A 21603-nucleotide genomic window follows, 5' to 3' on the forward strand; every position below is an offset into this window, starting at 1 on the left:
GAAAAACTTTATAAAACTGGGATGCTTAAATGTGCGTGGATGTAGTGCGAATGACAAGAAACAGATGATTGCTGATGTTATGAATGAAAAGAAGTTGGATGTCCTGGCCCTAAGCGAAACAAAGCTGAAGGGGGTAGGGGAGTTTCAGTGGGGGGAAATAAATAGGATTAAATCTGGAATATCTGAGAGTTAGAGCAAAGGAAGGGGTAGCAGTAATGTTGAATGATCAGTTATGGAAGGAGAAAAGAGAATATGAATGTGTAAACTCAAGAATTATGTGGATTAAAGTAAAGGTTGGATGTGAGAAGTGGGTCATAATAAGCGTGTATGCACCTGGAGAAGAGAGGAATGCAGAGGAGAGAGAGAGATTTTGGGAGATGTTAAATGAATGTATAGGAGCCTTTGAACCAACTGAGAGAGTAATTGTGGTAGGGGACCTGAATGCTGAAGTAGGAGAAACTTTTAGAGAGGGTGTGGTAGGTAAGTTTGGGGTGCCAGGTGTAAATGATAATGGGAGCCCTTTGATTGAACTTTGTATAGAAAGGGGTTTAGTTATAGGTAATACATATTTTAAGAAAAAGAGGATAAATAAGTATAAAAGATATGATGTAGGGCGAAATAACAGTAGTTTGTTGGATTATGTATTGGTAGATAAAAGACTGTTGAGTAGACTTCACGATGTACATGTTTATAGAGGGGCCACAGATATATCAGATCACTTTCTAGTTGTAGCTACACTGAGAGTAAAAGGTAGATGGGATACAAGGAGAATAGAAGCATCAGGGAAGAGAGAGGTGAAGGTTTATAAACTAAAAGAGGAGGCAGTTAGGGTAAGATATAAACAGCTATTGGAGGATAGATGGGCTAATGAGAGCATAGGCAATGGGGTCGAAGAGGTATGGGGTAGGTTTAAAAATGTAGTGTTAGAGTGTTCAGCAGAAGTTTGTGGTTACAGGAAAGTGGGTGCGGGAGGGAAGAGGAGCGATTGGTGGAATGATGATGTAAAGAGAGTAGTAAGGGAGAAAAAGTTAACATATGAGAAGTTTTTACAAAGTAGAAGTGATACAAGGAGGGAAGAGTATATGGAGAAAAAGAGAGCGGTGAAGCAATGTAAAAAGAGAGCAAATGAGAGTGGGTGAGATGTTATCAACAAATTTTGTTGAAAATAAGAAAAAGTTTTGGAGTGAGATTAACAAGTTAAGAAAGCCTAGAGAACAAATGGATTTGTCAGTTAAAAATAGGAGAGGAGAGTTATTAAATGGAGAGTTAGAGGTATTGGGAAGATGGAGGGAATATTTTGAGGAATTGTTAAATGTTGATGAACATAGGGAAGCTGTGATTTCGTGTATAGGACAAGGAGGAATAACATCTTGTAGGAGTGAGGAAGAGCCAGTTGTGAGTGTGGGGAAAGTTCGTGAGGCAGTAGGTAAAATGAAAGGGGGTAAGGCAGCCGGGATTGATGGGATAAAGATAGAAATGTTAAAAGCAGTTGGGGATATAGTTTTGGAGTGGTTGGTTCAATTATTTAATAAATGTATGGAAGAGGGTAAGGTACCTAGGGACTGGCAGAGAGTATGCATAGTTCCTTTGTATAAAGGCAAAGGGGATAAAAGAGAGTGCAAAAATTATAGGGGGATAAGTCTGCTGAGTATACCTGGTAAAGTGTATGGTAGAGTTATTATTGAAAGAATTAAGAGTAAGACGGAGAATAGGATAGTAGATGAACAAGGAGGCTTTAGGAAAGGTAGGGGGTGTGTGGACCAGGTGTTTAAAGTGAAACATATAAGTGAACAGTATTTAGATAAGGCTAAAGAGGTCTTTGTGGCATTAATGGATTTGGAAAAGGCGTATGACAGGGTAGATAGGGGAGCAATGTGGCAGATGTTGCAAGTGTATGGTGTAGGAGGTAGGTTACTGAAAGCAGTGAAGAGTTTTTACGAGGATAGTGAGGCTCAAGTTAGAGTATGTAGGAAAGAGGGAAATTATTTCCCAGTAAAAGTAGGCCTTAGACAAGGATGTGTGATGTCACCATGGTTGTTTAATATATTTATAGATGGGGTTGTAAGAGAAGTAAATGCAAGGGTCTTGGCAAGAGGCGTAGAGTTAAAAGATAAAAAATCACACACAAGGTGGGAGTTGTCACAGCTGCTCTTTGCTGATGACACTACTCTTGGGAGATTCTGAAGAGAAGTTGCAGAGATTGGTGGATGAATTTGGTAGGGTGTGCAAAAGAAGAAAATTAAAGGTGAATACAGGAAAGAGTAAGGTTATGAGGATAACAAAAAGATTAGGTGATGAAAGACTGAATATCAGATTGGAGGGAGAGAGTATGGAGGAGGTGAATGTATTCAGATATTTGGGAGTGGACGTGTCAGCAGATGGGTCTATGAAAGATGAGGTGAATCATAGAATTGATGAGGGAAAAAGAGTGAGTGGTGTACTTAGGAGTCTGTGGAGACAAAGAGGGGAATGTATGAGAGTATAGTTTTACCAACGCTCTTATATGGGTGTGAAGCATGGGTGATGAATGTTGCAGCGAGGAGAAGGCTGGAGGCAGTGGAGATGTCATGTCTGAGGGCAATGTGTGGTGTGAATATAATGCAGAGAATTCGTAGTTTTGGAAGTTAGGAGGAGGTGCGGGATTACCAAAACTGTTGTCCAGAGGGCTGAGGAAGGGTTGTTGAGGTGGTTCGGACATGTAGAGAGAATGGAGCGAAACAGAATGACTTCAAGAGTGTATCAGTCTGTAGTGGAAGGAAGGCGGGGTAGGGGTCGACCTAGGAAAGGTTGGAGAGAGGGGGTAAAGGAGGTTTTGTGTGCGAGGGGCTTGGACTTCCAGCAGGCATGCGTGAGCGTGTTTGATAGGAGTGAATGGAGACAAATGGTTTTTAATACTTGACGTGCTGTTGGAGTGTGAGCAAAGTAACATTTATGAAGGGGTTCAGGGAAACCGGCAGGCCAGACTTGAGTCCTGGAGATGGGAAGTACAGTGCCTGCACTCTGAAGGAGGGGTGTTAATGTTGCAGTTTAAAAACTGTAGTGTAAAGCACCCTTCTGGCAAGACAGTGATGGAGTGAATGATGGTGAAAGTTTTTCTTTTTCGGGCCACCCTGCCTTGGTGGGAATCGGCCAGTGTGATAATAAAAAATAATGAGTGTACTATAGTAGGCCATCATTTAGCACAAGTTTATTTTTCACGATTCGGGTATAGCACAATTAAAGAATTGCGGCACACTTTTATGTAACATGTAAAATTAATTTAACACGGTTCAGTTTGCGGGAAGGAAAAAAAATCCCTTTTTCCTGAAGCTTCCGCCTTGTTGTGGATCAGCCTGGGAGACCTCCCTCCGTCCCCTGCCACCCACCGCCACTACCCCACCATTCGTATTTCATAAGTGTCCAGTCTTTCTCTGCTACAAGGTGTGTTTGTGATTTGTGTTTTGGTCTTTTAATTACTATATCTTGTTTCTGCCAAGCAATCATGACACCCAGTAGGCATACAGTGTTGCTGAGAGTGGCAAGAAAAGGCATAAGCATTTAGGTCTTAGAATTAACGAAGAGATAACTGTAATGAAGTGTGACTTTGTACATATAAAAAGAAGTAAACAGGAATTTGTGTGACTGACTGAATGACTGATTTGACTTACTCACTGACTTAACTGGACGACTTACTGACTTGACTGACTGAATGACTTGACTGAATGACTTACTGACTTGACTGAATGACTTACTTACTTGAATGAATGACCTAACTAAATGACTTGACTGAATGACTTACTGACTTGACTGACTGACTGAATGACTTAAAGTTAGACACTCCAGTACAACCATCAACTTCAGTACCAGAACCCCTACCATCCACCTCAGCCCAGTAGGGCCACAGCATAACTCTCCACTCTCTTCACAGTCATCCACAAACACCAGCACCCACAATTAAAGGTAAGAAATACTATTATTTCTGTTACATTTGTAGTCTTAACCAGTACAAAAACATAATACATCACAACAATGAACTACAATTCCATATTCACTTTTATTTTTGAAAGAAGTGGAGGCCTAAAAAAAAGTTGTTTGGCTTTTTTGGGGCCCCCAGCAACATAACCCTAGTTTTCCCATTAGTCCTTCAGTTCATGTAACACATTTTACCTAACACGCCATTCTCAGGAACATAACTACTGTGTTAACCCTTTCAGGGTTTCCGACGTACTAGTATGGCTTACGCACCAGGGTTTTTGACGTACTAACACACCTAAATTCTAGTGCCCTCAAATCTAGTGAGAGAAAGCTGGTAGGCCTACATTTGAAAGAATGGGTCTATGTGGTCAGTGTGCGCACTATAAAAAAGATCCTGCAGCACACAGTGCGTAATGAGAAAAAAAAAAAACTTTGACAGTGTTTGTGGTTTAAAACAGCAACTTTGCACTTTATTTTCATATGGTATTTATGATGGTATTCTAATTTCCCTGGTCTCATTTTATAGAATGGAAGACATATTACAGAAATTGAGATGATTTTGATTGGTTTTACAATGAAAAGTACCTTGAAATTGAGCTCAAAGTAGCAGAAATCTTCGATTTTTGCCAAAGTTCAAAAGTAAACAAATCATGCTACGCGTCCAATACACATCAACTGGTGAGTAATATTCTTTCACAAGTGCGCTGATATTATTTATACCATTTCTAAACTAATGCAGTAGTCTGCATAACAGTAAATCTTCTATTTTTTGTGAGAATAAAAATTCAAAGTGGAAAGCAAAAGAATGTAAGAGGGGCATGGGGACATGACTAATGAACAGAGGAAATGTTATTTTAGTGCCAGGAATGTCTTTCTTGTTTATTCTGGACCCTATTTTGAAATTGGCATCTTTTGAAATTTGTGTGAAATTGGCAAAATTGCTAAATTCTGACCACTTTACTGGATAGTTGAAATCGGTAAATGGGTGGTTTCTTGTACTCATTCGATAGAAAAAAATGGAGTTCTAGCGAAATAGTTATGATTCTTGTTGAATAGTACACTGGAATTGGCCGAAAATAGGGCTCAAAATGGGCAAAATCGCCGATGCGTAAACATCATCGAGACCGCTACTTCACAAGAGCATAATTCTGTAAGTTTTCCATCAAATTTCATTCTTTTGGTGTCATTATGATCGGGAAAAGATTCTCTATCTTTTCTTCAGAAAAAATAATTTTTTTTTTTAAAAATTTGTCAACGCTGAGAACAAGTCTGGGAGAGGGCCTGTTAACCCTTAACCCTTAAACGGTCCAAACAGATTGACATTCAAATTCGTAGTGCTACAAAAGTAGATCTACTTTTTTTACATATTTTCAAATATAACAAAAAAAAGATGTAGGTAAAAGTTTTTTTTATGTTTCCAAATGTAAAACAAAAAAGATCTACATTTTTTTACATACTTTCAGATGTTGAAAAAACGTATATATACGTTTGGACCGTTTAAGGGTTAAAGGGTTAAATGATGATCTACTGTATATATGTATTTTACTTTTTTGTTGTGTTTTAATGCCTAGTTCTATTGCTAACTTAATATATGTTAGTGTAAAATTGTTATCTAGTACATATTTACGTGCATTTATAAGTGGACAAAAAGGGTGTTCCACTTTACGGTGATTTCCGCTTTATGGTGGTAGCCTAGAACCTAACCTGTCATATAAGTGGGGCCCTACTATACATTATCTTGGTATGCATATTGGTCAGAGAGCCCGTCGTAAGTCACAGCCATCGGTAAATGAGTATGTTGCTAAGTAAGGAGAGGCTGTATTTAGGCATAAACACTGGTCAGAGAGCCCGTCGTAATTCCGAGCACATCGTTAACTGAGGAGAGGCTGTATTTAAGAGTGGACGTGTCAGCAGATGGGTCTATGAAAGATGAGGTGGATCATATAAGTGATGAGGGATAAAGGTGAGTGGTGCACTGAGGAGTCTGTGGAAACAAAGGACTTTGTCCATGGAAGCAAAGAGGGGAATGTATGACAGTATAGTTATACCAATGCTCTTATATGGGTGTAAAGCATGGGTGGTGAATGTTGCAACAAGGAGAAGGCTGGAGGCAGTGGAGATGTCAAGTCTGAGGGTAATGTGTGGTGTGAATATACAATAATGCAGATAATTCGTACAGAGGGCTGAGGAGGGATTTTTGAGGTGGTTTGGACATGTAGAGAGGATGAAACAAAACAGAATGACTTTGAGAGTGCATAAATCTGTAGTGAAGTGAAGGTGGGGTAGGGGTTGACCTAGGAAAGGTTGGAGGGTGGGAGTAAAGAAGGTTTTGCGTGCGAGGGGCTTGGACTTCCAGCAAGCATGCACGAGTGTGTTAGATTGAAGCGGATGGAGACAAATGGTTTTTAGCACTTGACGTGCTGTTGGAGTGTAAGCAAGGTAACACTCATGAAGGGATTCAGGGAAACTGGCAGGCCAGACCTGAGTCCTGGAGATGGGAAGTACAGTGCCTGCATTCTGGGGGAGGGGTGTTAATGTTGCAGTTTTATAACTGTAGTGTAAGCACGCCTCTGGCAAGACAGTGATGGAGTAAATGATGGAGTGAATGATAGAATTAATAGATCATAGGGAGAAGTAGGAATCTATGTAAAGGATACTTTCTGTTGCACAGAAGTGCTGAACTCTACGAATGATATAGTAGAAATTCTAGGCATTAAAGTTGAAAATAGGAATTTGGTAATTATCCTAGAATACAAATCACCATCAGCAACTGCTGAGGAATTCACAGATCAGCTAAGGAAGATAGATAGCTATGTGGAGAAGATAGAAAATCCCACGTCAAATATTTTACTCCTTGGAGATTTTAATCTCCCTAATGCAAAATGGAAGATGGCGCAATGTAATGTTATACCAGAAATATTTCCGGGAAGCACCCTGGCTCAGCAGGCACATACCAGGGAACTAAGGCTTTCTGAAAAGTATTCATTAACCCTTTCAGGGTCGAGACGCCCTCTCCTAAACTTGTTCTCAGGGTCGAAAATTTTTCGGAAAAAAAAAAACAAAAAAAATTATTTTTCTCGTGAAAATATAATCTTTTCTCGATCATAATGACACCAAAAGTATGAAATTTGATGAGAAACTTACTAAATTATGCTCTCGCGAAGTTAGTGGTCTCGACACTGTTCATGCACTGGCGATTTTGATCACTTTAAGCCCTATTTTCGGCCAATTCCAGTGTACTAGTTGACAAAAATCATAACTATTTCGCTAGAACTTCATTTTTCCTATGGAATAAGTACAAGAAACTACCCATTTACCGATTTCAACTATCCACTCAAGTGGTCAGAAATTAGCAATTTTACCAATTTCACACAAATTTCAAAAGATGCCAATTTCCAAATAGGGTCCAGAATAAACAAGACAGACATTCCTGGCACTAAAATAATATTTTCTCTGTTCATCAGTCATGTCCCCAGGCCCCTCTTACATTTCTTTTGCTTTCCACTTTGAATTTTTATTCTTACAAAAAATAGAAGATATACTGTTATGCAGACTACTGCATTAGTGTAGAAATGGTATAAATAATATCAGCACACTTGTGAAAGAATATTAGACTCAACAGTTGATGTGTATTGGGTGCATGGCATGATTTGTTTACTTCTGAACTTTGGCAAAGAGCGAACATTTCTGCTACTTTGAGCTCAATTTCAAGGTACTTTTTTTGTGAAACCAATCAAAATCATCTCAATTTCTGTAATATGTCTTCCATTCTATAAAATGAGACCAGGAAATCTAGAATACAACCATAAATGCCATACGAAAATACAGTGCAAAGTTGCTGTTTAAAAAAAAATAGGTTTTTTTTTCTCATTATGTGTGCTGCAGGATTTTTTTTATGCTGCCCACATTGACCACACAGACCCATTCTTTCATATGTAGGCCTACCAGCTTTCTCTTGCTAGATTTGAAGGCGCTAGAATTTAGGCGTACTAGTATGTCAATAACCCTGGTGCGTAAGCCGTACTAGTACGTCAGAAACCCTGAAAGGGTTAAACCAACAGGTAACTGATCCCACTAGAAATGAAAATACCCTGGATTTGATATTCACAAACAACGAGGAACTGATCAGAGACCTAACAGTTACAAAAGCAACATACTCTGATCATAAAATCATAGAAGTTTAACCCCTTGACTGTTTTGGTTGTATATAAATGTCCTACGAACCAGTGTTTCGAACGTATTAATACGCATAAATTCTAGTGGCTTCAAATCAAGCAGGAGAAAGCTGGTAGGCCCACATGTGAGATAATGGGTCTGTGTGGTCAGTGTGCACCACAAAAAAAAATCCTGCAGCCTGCAGTGCATAATGAGGAAAAAAAAACTGACCATTTTTTGGGATTAAAACGCCGATATTGAGGTGTATTTTCGTATAGTATTTATCGTTGTATTCGCGTTTTCATGGTCTCATGATAAAATGGGAAATATATTACAGAAATGGAGATGATTTTGATTAATTTCACGATGAAAACAACCGTGAAATTGAGCTCAAATTTGCGGAAATGTTCGATTTTTACCAATGTTCAGGAGTAAGCAAATCACACCACACGTCTAATCCATGTCAACTGGGGAGTCTAATATTCTTTCACTAGTGCACTGATATTATTTATACCATTTTTACAATAATGCAGTAGCCTGCATAACAGTAAACTTTGTATTTTTTGTATGAATAAAAAATCAAAATAGAAAGCAATAGTAATGTAAGAGGGGCCTAGAGACATGACTAATGAGCAGAGGATATGCTATTTTAGTGCCAAGAATGTCTACATTGTTTATTCTGGACCCTATTTTGAAATTGGCACCTTTTTTAATTTGCATGAAATTGGCCAAATTGCCAATTTCTGACCACTTTATTGGGTAGTTCAGATCAGTAAATTGGTGGTTTCTTGTACTTAACTGATAGAAAAAAAATGGAGTTTTAAAGAAATAGCTATGAGTTTGGTCAACTGGAACAACGGAATTGGCCAAAAACAGGGCTCAAAGTCGGCGAAATCGCCGGTGCGTATATGTCGCCAAGACCGCTAACTTCGCGGGAGTGTAATTCTGTGAGTTTTCGACCAAATTTCCTACTTTTGGTGTCATTACCACAGGGAAAAGATTCTCTATTATTTCATAAGAAAAAACTTTTTTTTTTCCAAAAATTTTGCGACATAGAATGACAGTTTCAGAAAGGGGCATGCGACAGTCAAAGGGTTAAACGAGTATTAATTCAGGGTTAGGAAACTGCGTCCCTAATGCTAGAGATGGGATGTTCAGTAAGTTTAATTTTAACAGCTATAGAACTGGCTGGGAAAAAACTAAACCAAGAGCTATCAGACATACCCTGGGAATCAGATATTTTTTTTTTTTTTTTTTTTTATCACACCGGCCGATTCCCACCAAGGCAGGGTGGCCCGAAAAAGAAAAACTTTCACCATCATTCACTCCATCACTGTCTTGCCAGAAGGGTGCTTTACACTACAGTTTTTAAACTGCAACATTAACACCCCTCCTTCAGAGTGCAGGCACTGTACTTCCCATCTCCAGGACTCAAGTCCGGCCTGCCGGTTTCCCTGAATCCCTTCATAAATGTTACTTTGCTCACACTCCAACAGCACGTCAAGTATTAAAAACCATTTGTCTCCATTCACTCCTATCAAACACGCTCACGCATGCCTGCTGGAAGTCCAAGCCCCTCGCACACAAAACCTCCTTTACCCCCTCCCTCCAACCCTTCCTAGGCCGACCCCTACCCCGCCTTCCTTCCACTACAGACTGATACACTCTTGAAGTCATTCTGTTTCGCTCCATTCTCTCTACATGTCCGAACCACCTCAACAACCCTTCCTCAGCCCTCTGGACAACAGTTTTGGTAATCCCGCACCTCCTCCTAACTTCCAAACTACGAATTCTCTGCATTATATTCACACCACACATTGCCCTCAGACATGACATCTCCACTGCCTCCAGCCTTCTCCTCGCTGCAACATTCATCACCCACGCTTCACACCCATATAAGAGCGTTGGTAAAACTATACTCTCATACATTCCCCTCTTTGCCTCCAAGGACAAAGTTCTTTGTCTCCACAGACTCCTAAGTGCACCACTCACTCTTTTTCCCTCATCAATTCTATGATTCACCTCATCTTTCATAGACCCATCCGCTGACACGTCCACTCCCAAATATCTGAATACGTTCACCTCCTCCATACTCTCTCCCTCCAATCTGATATTCAATCTTTCATCACCTAATCTTTTTGTTATCCTCATAACCTTACTCTTTCCTGTATTCACCTTTAATTTTCTTCTTATGCACACCCTACCAAATTCATCCACCAATCTCTGCAACTTCTCTTCAGAATCTCCCAAGAGCACAGTGTCATCAGCAAAGAGCAGCTGTGACAACTCCCACTTTGTGTGTGATTCTTTATCTTTTAACTCCACGCCTCTTGCCAAGACCCTCGCATTTACTTCTCTTACAACCCCATCTATAAATATATTAAACAACCACGGTGACATCACACATCCTTGTCTAAGGCCTACTTTTACTGGGAAAAAATTTCCCTCTTTCCTACATACTCTAACTTGAGCCTCACTATCCTCGTAAAAACTCTTCACTGCTTTCAGTAACCTACCTCCTACACCATACACTTGCAACATCTGCCACATTGCCCCCCTATCCACCCTGTCATACGCCTTTTCCAAATCCATAAATGCCACAAAGACCTCTTTAGCCTTATCTAAATACTGTTCACTTATATGTTTCACTGTAAACACCTGGTCCACACACCCCCTACCTTTCCTAAAGCCTCCTTGTTCATCTGCTATCCTATTCTCCGTCTTACTCTTAATTCTTTCAATTATAACTCTACCATACACTTTACCAGGTACACTCAACAGACTTATCCCCCTATAATTTTTGCACTCTCTTTTATCCCCTTTGCCTTTATACAAAGGAACTATGCATGCTCTCTGCCAATCCCTAGGTACCTTACCCTCTTCCATACATTTATTAAATAATTGCACCAACCACTCCAAAACTATATCCCCACCTGCTTTTAACATTTCTATCTTTATCCCATCAATCCCGGCTGCCTTACCCCCTTTCATTTTACCTACTGCCTCACGAACTTCCCCCACACTCACAACTGGCTCTTCCTCACTCCTACAAGATGTTATTCCTCCTTGCCCTATACACGAAACCACAGCTTCCCTATCTTCATCAACATTTAACAATTCCTCAAAATATTCCTTCCATCTTCCCAATACCTCTAACTCTCCATTTAATAACTCTCCTCTCCTATTTTTAACTGACAAATCCATTTGTTCTCTAGGCTTTCTTAACTTGTTAATCTCACTCCAAAACTTTTTCTTATTTTCAACAAAATTTGTTGATAACATCTCACCCACTCTCTCATTTGCTCTCTTTTTACATTGCTTCACCACTCTCTTAACTTCTCTCTTTTTCTCCATATACTCTTCCCTCCTTGCATCACTTCTACTTTGTAAAAACTTCTCATATGCTAACTTTTTCTCCCTTACTACTCTCTTTACATCATCATTCCACCAATCGCTCCTCTTCCCTCCTGCACCCACTTTCCTGTAACCACAAACTTCTGCTGAACACTCTAACACTACATTTTTAAACCTACCCCATACCTCTTCGACCCCATTGCCTATGCTCTCATTAGCCCATCTATCCTCCAATAGCTGTTTATATCTTACCCTAACTGCCTCCTCTTTTAGTTTATAAACCTTCACCTCTCTCTTCCCTGATGCTTCTATTCTCCTTGTATCCCATCTACCTTTTACTCTCAGTGTAGCTACAACTAGAAAGTGATCTGATATATCTGTGGCCCCTCTATAAACATGTACATCCTGAAGTCTACTCAACAGTCTTTTATCTACCAATACATAATCCAACAAACTACTGTCATTTCGCCCTACATCATATCGTGTATACTTATTTATCCTCTTTTTCTTAAAATATGTATTACCTATAACTAAACCCCTTTCTATACAAAGTTCAATCAAAGGGCTCCCATTATCATTTACACCTGGCACCCCAAACTTACCTACCACACCCTCTCTAAAAGTTTCTCCTACTTTAGCATTCAGGTCCCCTACCACAATTACTCTCTCACTTGGTTCAAAGGCTCCTATACATTCACTTAACATCTCCCAAAATCTCTCTCTCTCCTCTGCATTCCTCTCTTCTCCAGGTGCATACACGCTTATTATGACCCACTTCTCGCATCCAACCTTTACTTTAATCCACATAATTCTTGAATTTACACATTCATATTCTCTTTTCTCCTTCCATAACTGATCATTTAACATTACTGCTACCCCTTCCTTTGCTCTAACTCTCTCAGATACTCCAGATTTAATCCCATTTATTTCCCCCCACTGAAACTCTCCTACCCCCTTCAGCTTTGTTTCGCTTAGGGCCAGGACATCCAACTTCTTTTCATTCATAACATCAGCAATCATCTGTTTCTTGTCATCCGCACTACATCCACGCACATTTAAGCAACCCAGTTTTATATGAGCACCCTAAATCCCCACGAGTGCCTAGAGAAGCTGAATACAGAAGCATACAAGGTATGTATGAAGCACGTACTACCGAGGAAACCCAGAAGATCAGATATATAGAGAGAGCATAGGAGGTGGTTCAGAAGAAAAAAAAGGGGTTACTGAATTGCTCAAAAACACAAATATGTTGCAACAGAGGAAAGATAGACATAGCCAAAAGATCACTAGATTAGAGCAAAAACTTGGGATATCATAGTTCACAGAAGAAGTACAAAGGGAACAAAGGGCCATACAGGATATTGCAAGAAACCCAAAATATTTCTAATTCTATGCAAAATTCAAGCTAAGAACTACCTGTAGAACTGGACCATTATTGAGAGGAGATTCATATACTGATGATGAATAGGAAACGAGTGAAATCCTAAAAGAACAGTATGAGTTGGTATTCAGCAACCCAGTAAATGAGAGCAAGGTAGAAAATGCAGAAATATTTTTCACTCCAGAAGAAGGCCACGCAGATCAACTGACATTAGTACAAATCCCATAGTTTCCAAAAAAGAAATGGAAAACATGTCCAATCACTCAGCACCTGGACCAGATTCATGGAATGCTCTATTTATAAAGAAGTGCAAAGTACGACTAGCAAGAGGCCTACGTATTCTTTGGAGAAAGACCTTAGATCTAGGTGAAATACCGGAGGCCTTAAAGAGTGCAGACATAGCTCCTTTGCATAAGGGAGGTAGTAGAGCACTAGCTACAAATTACAGACCAGTAGCCCTAACCTCTCACATCATAAAATCTTTGAAAGAGTGATGAGATGGCAGATTACATATTTCATGGACCAGCACAACCAATATAACCTGATCCAGCATGGTTTTAGAGCAGGACGATCATGCCTGTCACAGCTGCTGAACCATTATGACAGAATTATGGAGGCATTGGAAGTCGACCAAAATGCAGATGCGATTTACACAGATTTTGCAAAGGCGTTTGGCAAATGCGATCATGGAGTGATAGTGCATAAAATGAAGGCCATGGGCATTACAGGGAAGGTTGGCAGATGAATTTTCGGATTCCTAACACAAAGAACACAAAAAGTAGTAGTGAACAGGGCAAGATCCAGCATCAGTGAGGTCAAAAGCTCAGTGCCCCAAGGCACTGTACTAGCACCTCTGCTGTTTCTCATCCTCAAATGATGATACAAAAGTGTGCAGGATAAAAACACCCTGCACACTTTTGTATCATCATTTGCAGCTGATACTAAAATAAGCATGTAAGTCACTATGGTAGAGGGCACTGAAAAAGTACAGGAAGACATAAACAGGGTTTTCCAGTGGGCAGTGGAGAACAACATGACGTTCAATGGTGTAAAGTTCCAGATGCTTAGGTATGGAAAGAATGAAGAACTCAAAAGGAACAATACATACAAAACTTAAGAGGATCACCAAATAGAATGTAAGGACCACGTAAAAGACCTGTGAATAATTATATCAGTGGACCTTTCTTTTAAAGACCATAACAAGACAAAGATCATGACAGGCAGGAAGATGATGGGGTGGGTATTGAGAACTTTCAAAACAAGGGAAATAATGTCGATGGTGACACTCTTCATATCACTATTGCTCCCTCACTTAGAATATTGCTCAGTGCTGATGGCCCCATTAAATGCTGGAGAAATATTGGAGCTGGAACAAATACAGACATCATTTACGGCTCACACTGATCCTGTAAAGCACCTAAACTACTTGGAACGCCTGCAAGTCTTGAACATGTATTCACTGGAGTGGAAGAGAGAGATACGTGATAATATATACCTGGAAAATACTCGAGGGCCTGGTCCCAAATCTGTACATTGCCATAACAACATACAGGAGTGAGAGATACGAGAGGAAGTGTAAAATAAACCCAGTGAAGAATATGGGAGACTGCATCAACATCTGGGGTCCCAGACTATTCAACAACTTACCAGAAGATATCAGAAACACGGCTGGGACAAGTGTAGAAGCCTTCAAGAGGAAACTGGACAAGTATCTTCACCAGGTGCCAGATCAACCAGGCTGTGATGGATATGTGGGGCAGTGGACCTCCAGCAGCAACAGCCTGGTTGACCAGGCAAGCACCAGATGAGCCTGGCCCATGGCCGGGCTCAGAGAGTAGATGAACTCTCGAAACTCTTCAAAGGTACATCATCCTGCCTTGGTGTGAGATGGCCGATGTGTTAATAATATAAAAAAAGATATCATCTTATGTTCTCAGCTTCTATTGCAAAAATGTCTCTAAACATTACAGGAGGGCCCTGATTATACAGCATGTTAGGTTCTGGGCTAATGCTGTAAAGCAAAAATTGCTTTTTCACTTTCAAATGCATATAAATCCTGATAACATGTTTACACCATCATACATTAACCCTTAGAGGGCTGAGACCCTTGCTTGCAAACTTACTCTCAGGGTTTTATTTATATATATATATATATTCTTTCTTTCAACACACTGGCAGTATCCCACCAAGGCAGGGTGGCCCAAAAAGAAAAATGAAAGTTTCTCTTAAATTTAGTAATTTATACGGGAGAAGGGGTTACTAGCCCCTTGCTCCCGGCATTTTAGTCGCCTCTTACAACACGCATAGCTTACGGAGGAAGAATTCTGTTCCACTTCCCCATGGAGATAAGAGGAAATAAACAAGAACAGGAATTAGAAAGAAAATAGAAGAAAACCCAGAGGGGTGTGTATATATATGCTTGTACATGTATGTGTAGTGTGACCTAAGTGTAAGTAGAAGTAGCAAGACTTACCTGTAATCTTGCATATTTATGAGACAGGCTCTTCTTCACTCCTAAAAGATGGTATACCTCCCTGGCCAGTGCATGAAATTACCGCCTCCCTTTCTTCCTCAACCTTTAAAAGATCCACAAAATATTCTCGCCATCTACCTAATACCTCCCTCTCCCCATCTACTAACTCCCCTACTCTGTTTTTAACTGACAAATCCATACTTTCCCTAGGCTTTCTTAACTTGTTTAACTCACTCCAAAATTTTTTCTTATTTTCATTAAAATTTCTTGACAGTGCCTCTCCCACTCTTTCATCTGCTCTCCTTTTGCACTCTCTCACCACTCTCTTCACCTTTCTTTTACTCTCCATATACTCTGCTCTTCTTATAACACTTCTGCTTTGTAAAAACCTCTCATAAGCTACCTTTTTCTCTTTTATCACACCCTTTACTTCATCATTCCACCAATCACTCCTCTTTCCTCCTGCCCCCACCCTCCTATAACCACAAACTTCTGCCCCACATTCTAATACTGCATTTTTAAAACTATTCCAACCCTCTTCAACCCCCCCACTACTCATCTTTGCACTAGCCCACCTTTCTGCCAATAGTCGCTTATATCTCGCCCGAACTTCCTCCTCCCTTAGTTTATACACTTTCACCACCCTCTTACTTGTTGTTGCCACCTTCCTCTTTTCCCATCTACCTCTTACTCTAACTGTAGCTACAACTAAATAATGATCCGATATATCAGTTGCCCCTCTATAAACATGTACATCCTGGAGCCTACCCATCAACCTTTTATCCACCAATACATAATCTAACAAACTACTTTCATTATGTGCTACATCATACCTTGTATATTTATTTATCCTCTTTTTCATAAAATATGTATTACTTATTACCAAATTTCTTTCTACACATAGCTCAATTAAAGGCTCCCCATTTACATTTACCCCTGGCACCCCAAATTTACCTACTACTCCCTCCATAACATTTTTACCCACTTTAGCATTGAAATCCCCAGCCACCATTACTCTCACACTTGATTCAAAACTCCCCACGCATTCACTCAACATTTCCCAGAATCTCTCTCTCTCTACACTTCTCTCTTCTCCAGGTGCATACACGCTTACTATAACCCACTTTTCACATCCAATCTTTATTTTACTCCACATAATCCTTGAATTTATACATTTGTAGTCCCTCTTTTCCTGCCATAGCTTACCCTTCAACATTATTGCTACTCCTTCTTTAGCTCTAACTCTATTTGAAACCCCTGACCTAATCCCATTTATTCCTCTCCATTGAAACTCTCCCACCCCCTTCAGCTTTGTTTCACTTAAAGCCAGGACATCCAGTTTCTTCTCATTCATAACATCCACAATCATCTCTTTCTTATCATTTGCACAACATCCACGCACATTCAGACTTCCCACTTTGACAATTTTCTTCTTCTTATTCTTTTTAGTAATCTTACAGGAAAAGGGGTTACTAGCCCATTGTTCCCGACATTTTAGTTGACTTTTACAACACGCATGGCTTACGGAGGAAAGATTCTTATTCCACTTCCCCATGGATATAAAAGGAAAAGTAATAAGACAAAGAACTATTAAGATAAAATCAAAGAAAACTCAGATGAGTGTGTATAAATAAACGTGTACATGTATGTGTAGTGTGACCTAAGTGTAAGTAGAAGTAGCAAGACATGCCTGTAATCTTGCATATTTATGAGACAGACAAAAGACACCAGCAATCCTACCATCATGTAAAACAATTACAGGCTTTCGTTTTACACTTATATATATATATATATATATATATATATATATATATATATATATATATATATATATATTTTTTTTTTTTTTTTTCAACAAGTCGGCCGTTTCCCACCGAGGCAGGGTGACCCAAAAAAAAAAGAAAGAAAATCCCCAAAAAGAAAATACTTTCATCATCATTCAACACTTTCACCACACTCGCACATTATCACTGTTTTTGCAGAGGTGCTCAGAATACAACAGTCTAGAAGCATACACATATAAAGATACACAACATATCCCTCCAAACTGCCAATATCCCAAACCCCTCCTTTAAAGTGCAGGCATTGTACTTCCCATTTCCAGGACTCAAGTCCGACTATATGAAAATAACCGGTTTCCCTGAATCCCTTCACTAAATATTACCCTGCTCACACTCCAACAGATCGTCAGGTCCCAAGTACCATTCGTCTCCATTCACTCCAATCTAACACGCTCACGCACGCTTGCTGGAAGTCCAAGCCCCTTGCCCACAAAACCTCCTTTACCCCCTCTCTCCAACCCTTTCGAGGACGACCCCTACCCTGCCTTCCTTCCCCTATAGATTTATATGCTTTCCATGTCATTCTACTTTGATCCATTCTCTCTAAATGACCAAACCACCTCAACAACCCCTCTTCTGCCCTCTGACTAATACTTTTATTAACTCCACACCTTCTCCTAATTTCCACACTCTGAATTTTCTGCATAATATTTACACCACACATTGCCCTTAACCCTTTCAGGGTCCAAGGCCCAAATCTGGAGTCACGCACCAGTGTCCAAGAATTTTCAAAAAAAAATTTGTTATTTTTTCTCATGGAATCGTAGAGAATCTTTTTGTGAAGGTAATAAAACAAAAAGTACGAAATTTGGTGGAAAATTGACGAAATTATGCTCTCGCGAATTTTGATGTGTCAGCGATATTTACGAATCGGCGATTTTGCTGACTTTGACTCCCATTTTAGGCCAATTACATTATTCCAATCAACCAAATTCTTAGATATTTCACTAGTATTACTTCTATTCTATCGATTGAGCACAAGAAATCGCCAAGTCAACTGTTTCAACTAGAAAATAAAGTGATCGGAAATTGTTAATTTGGCCAATTTAACACAAAGTTCAAAATATTCCAATTTCAAAATAGGGTCCAGAATGAACAATGTAGGCATTCCTGGCACTAAACTAACATTTTCTCTGTTCATTAGTTATGTTTTGAGGCTTTACAAAAAAATTTCATTTTGATTTTTTATTCACATAATGAATTTTTATTCACACCAAAAAATAGAAGATTTACTGTTATGCAATACTGTAATAATTGTATAAATATCATCACCATATTTGTGAATGTATATTAGACCCACCAGCTGACGTGTATTAGACGTGTGAGGTCGTTTGTTTACTCTTGAATATCGGCAAAAATTTAACATTTCTGCTACTTTGAGCTCAGTTTCAAGCCATTTCCAGTGCTAAAACCAATCAAAATCATCTCTATTTCTGTAATATGTCTTCCATTCTATCAAATGAGACCAAGAAATCGCAAATACAACTATAAAAAACATACGAAAAAACACTGCAAAGATGCTGTTTTAATCGAAAAATCATGATTTCATTTTTTCTCTCTCATTATACACAGTGTGCTGCAGGATCTGTTTTATGTGGTGCACACATACCACATAGATGTATTCTCTCATATCTAGGCCCAAATGTACCACTCACAGTTTATCAGAGTGAGCTGAGCTCATGGCGTAGATCTACGGTTTGGACCCTGAACGTAAAGCCGTAGATCTACGGGACGGACCCTGAAAGGGATAAACAGGACATCTCCACTGCCTCCAACCGACTCCTCGCTGCTGCATTTACCACCCAAGCTTCACACCCATATAAGAGTGTTGGTACTACTATACTTTCATACATTCCCTTCTTTGTTCTTTGCCTCCATAGATAACGTTTTTTGACTCCACATATACCTCAACTCACCACTCACCTTTTTTCCCTCATCAATTCTATGATTAACCTCATCCTTCATAAATCCATCCGCCGACACATCAACTCCCAAGTATCTGAAAACATTCACTTCTTCCATACTCCTCCTCCCCAATTTGATATCCAATTTTTCTTTATCTAAATCATTTGACACCCTCATCACCTTACTCTTTTCTATGTTCACTTTCAACTTTCTACCTTTACACACATTCCCAAAATCATACACTAACCTTTGCAATTTTTCTTTAGAATCTTATACATATTATAAGCATTGAGCATGGAAATGTCCAGAAGATGGAAAAAGAGTTTTATGTACCACTTATAACTCTTGCGAACACAATCAGTAAACCCAATCTGCATGTTACATTTGTCCACTGAATGCATATTGAAGGTGTAATCAATCACAGCTGCAGGTTTTAAAATGGGTTCATTGATCTCTCTATGGTGCCTGCCAGTGTCTGCCATTTCATTAGGGTTTAACTGATGACACCAGTGTGACATCTCATTTGTCATGCCACCGAAATGCCATGATGTCATTGGCAGCAAACGCCTGCAACTCACCTCTGCGAGTGCCAGCGTCAAACCTGGGCATATGTTTCCGATTTACACGCATTGTGCCACACACATCTGTCCTGTTCACTCGCAAAAAATCACTGAGTGAGGGCTTGTGTACCAGTTATCAGTATATAATATATGCCCCTTACCAAGGTATGGTTCTATCATTGTTCTAACCACATCACCAGAGATGCTCAATAACTTCCTGGTATTTTGCAATGTAGAACTTCCAGTGTACACAATAATATCCAATACCAGACCACTGTAACAATCACAAAGCAAAAACAACTTTATACCAAAGAGTTTCTTCTTGCTTGGTATGTACTGCTTGAAAGAGAGTCTTCCTTTGAACAGAATCAAAGACTCGTCAATTACAAGATTCCTGAAGGGATAAAAATACATATTGAATTTCTCTTTCAGATACACAAACACATGCCTAATCTTATATAACCTGTCGTTTCTGTCAGGTTATATATAGGGCCTGGTTTTGTCTGAGAAGTGAAGCATACGTAATAGCACAAATTGATTCACTCGCATTATATCACTGAAACCTGGGGTTGCAATCAGGCGGTCTGTTGACCAGTATGATTTCACTTTGTGCTTATACACATGTGGCATAAGCATTATTGTGGCAAAGAAAAGATACATCTCAGCCACAGTTGCCTCCTTCCACTGGTGTAGACGTGATTTTGGTGAAAGTATTGTGTTTGCCATGGTGTACTCGTTGTATGTGTTGCTTTCCATGACAATACTTTTGATCAGGGGTTCGTCAAAGAATAACTCGACACATTCCAGTTCAGTGGCACTGTTCCCAAGTGTACAAGATGGCCGTATTCCACTTTGGCTGTCATCAAACTGGTGGGCATTTGGAACAAAATTGACAGCTTCCTGCCAATCCCAGGTGCAGTCTGCTGGTGGGTACTGGACAATGACAGGTTGTTGTGGTTGTGGAGGCTGGTGTGGTGGGTGGGTGGGGGATGGTGGCCTTTGTTGTAGATCAGCTGAGGCGGCAGCGTGGGTGGCAGCATGGCCACTGCTGGTGCCTCACGGCCGTCACCACCACTACCACCACCATGCACATTTTCCATCCCAATTGCAACACTATCATCGTCATTTTCACTGTCTGTTCCTGTTGTACAGCCACGGGATGTACTCCGAGATGTACTCCTTCCCCTTGGAACAGCATATGACACACTACCAGAGCGCATATATCATCGTATATATTGACGCTTCACTGGGGAATATTCCACTTCACTAACACTACTGGAACTGTTTTCAAGAGCTTGTAGTTCATAATCACTATCACTATCATCACAAATGCTCACATCTGAGTCTGGGATTTGGGAAAATAGGAGTTTCCTCTTTGATTCTGGTACAACTGAATGTGAACAAGACGGCCCAGCACCAGAGGTGGAAGGCTGAGGGTCGACTGGGTTTTCCTCACTATTACCGATATTATGGTCATTAGTTTCGGTCAAAACCTCACCAAAACCTTGAAACTCATCTTCACTGGCACTTCCATCTGTATTAGAACTGTCACTGGGGAACAAAAGCATCCCAATTCGCCGAGGAGTGAGGAACTTCTTACTGTGAGGCATGGTGGACATTGTGTACTAAGATGGCATTCCCACAATGCACCACTGGGTCCCAGATTTTTTTTCTACCGCACACACTGACCACACAGACCCATTCTCTCACATCTAGGCCTACCAGCCTTTTCCCGTGAGATTTGACGGCACTAGAATTTGTACATACTAGTACGTCAAAAACCTCTGCGCGTAAGCCGTACTAGTACGTCCGAAACCCTCAAAGGGTTAAACAAAAAACACGGTCAAAGTTTTTTTTTTCTCATTACACACTGTTTGCTGCAGGATTTTTTTTATACTGCATACACTGACCACATAGACCCATTCTTTCATATGTAGACCTACCAGTTTTCTCTTGCTAGATTTGAAGGCGCTAGAATTT

The 21603-nt window shown here is 39.9% G+C and overlaps 1 protein-coding gene across 1 annotated transcript in view; it reads right to left on the reverse strand.

Moving 5' to 3' along the window:
- Positions 1-21603, reverse strand: part of LOC128685938 (uncharacterized) — a gene marked incomplete at its 5' end in the record, with an annotated part of 637739 nt that overhangs the window by 101476 nt on the left and 514660 nt on the right.

The sequence above is a fragment of the Cherax quadricarinatus genome, chromosome 9, assembly GCF_038502225.1.
Source record: "Cherax quadricarinatus isolate ZL_2023a chromosome 9, ASM3850222v1, whole genome shotgun sequence".
NCBI classification, from domain to species: Eukaryota; Metazoa; Arthropoda; class Malacostraca; order Decapoda; family Parastacidae; genus Cherax; species Cherax quadricarinatus.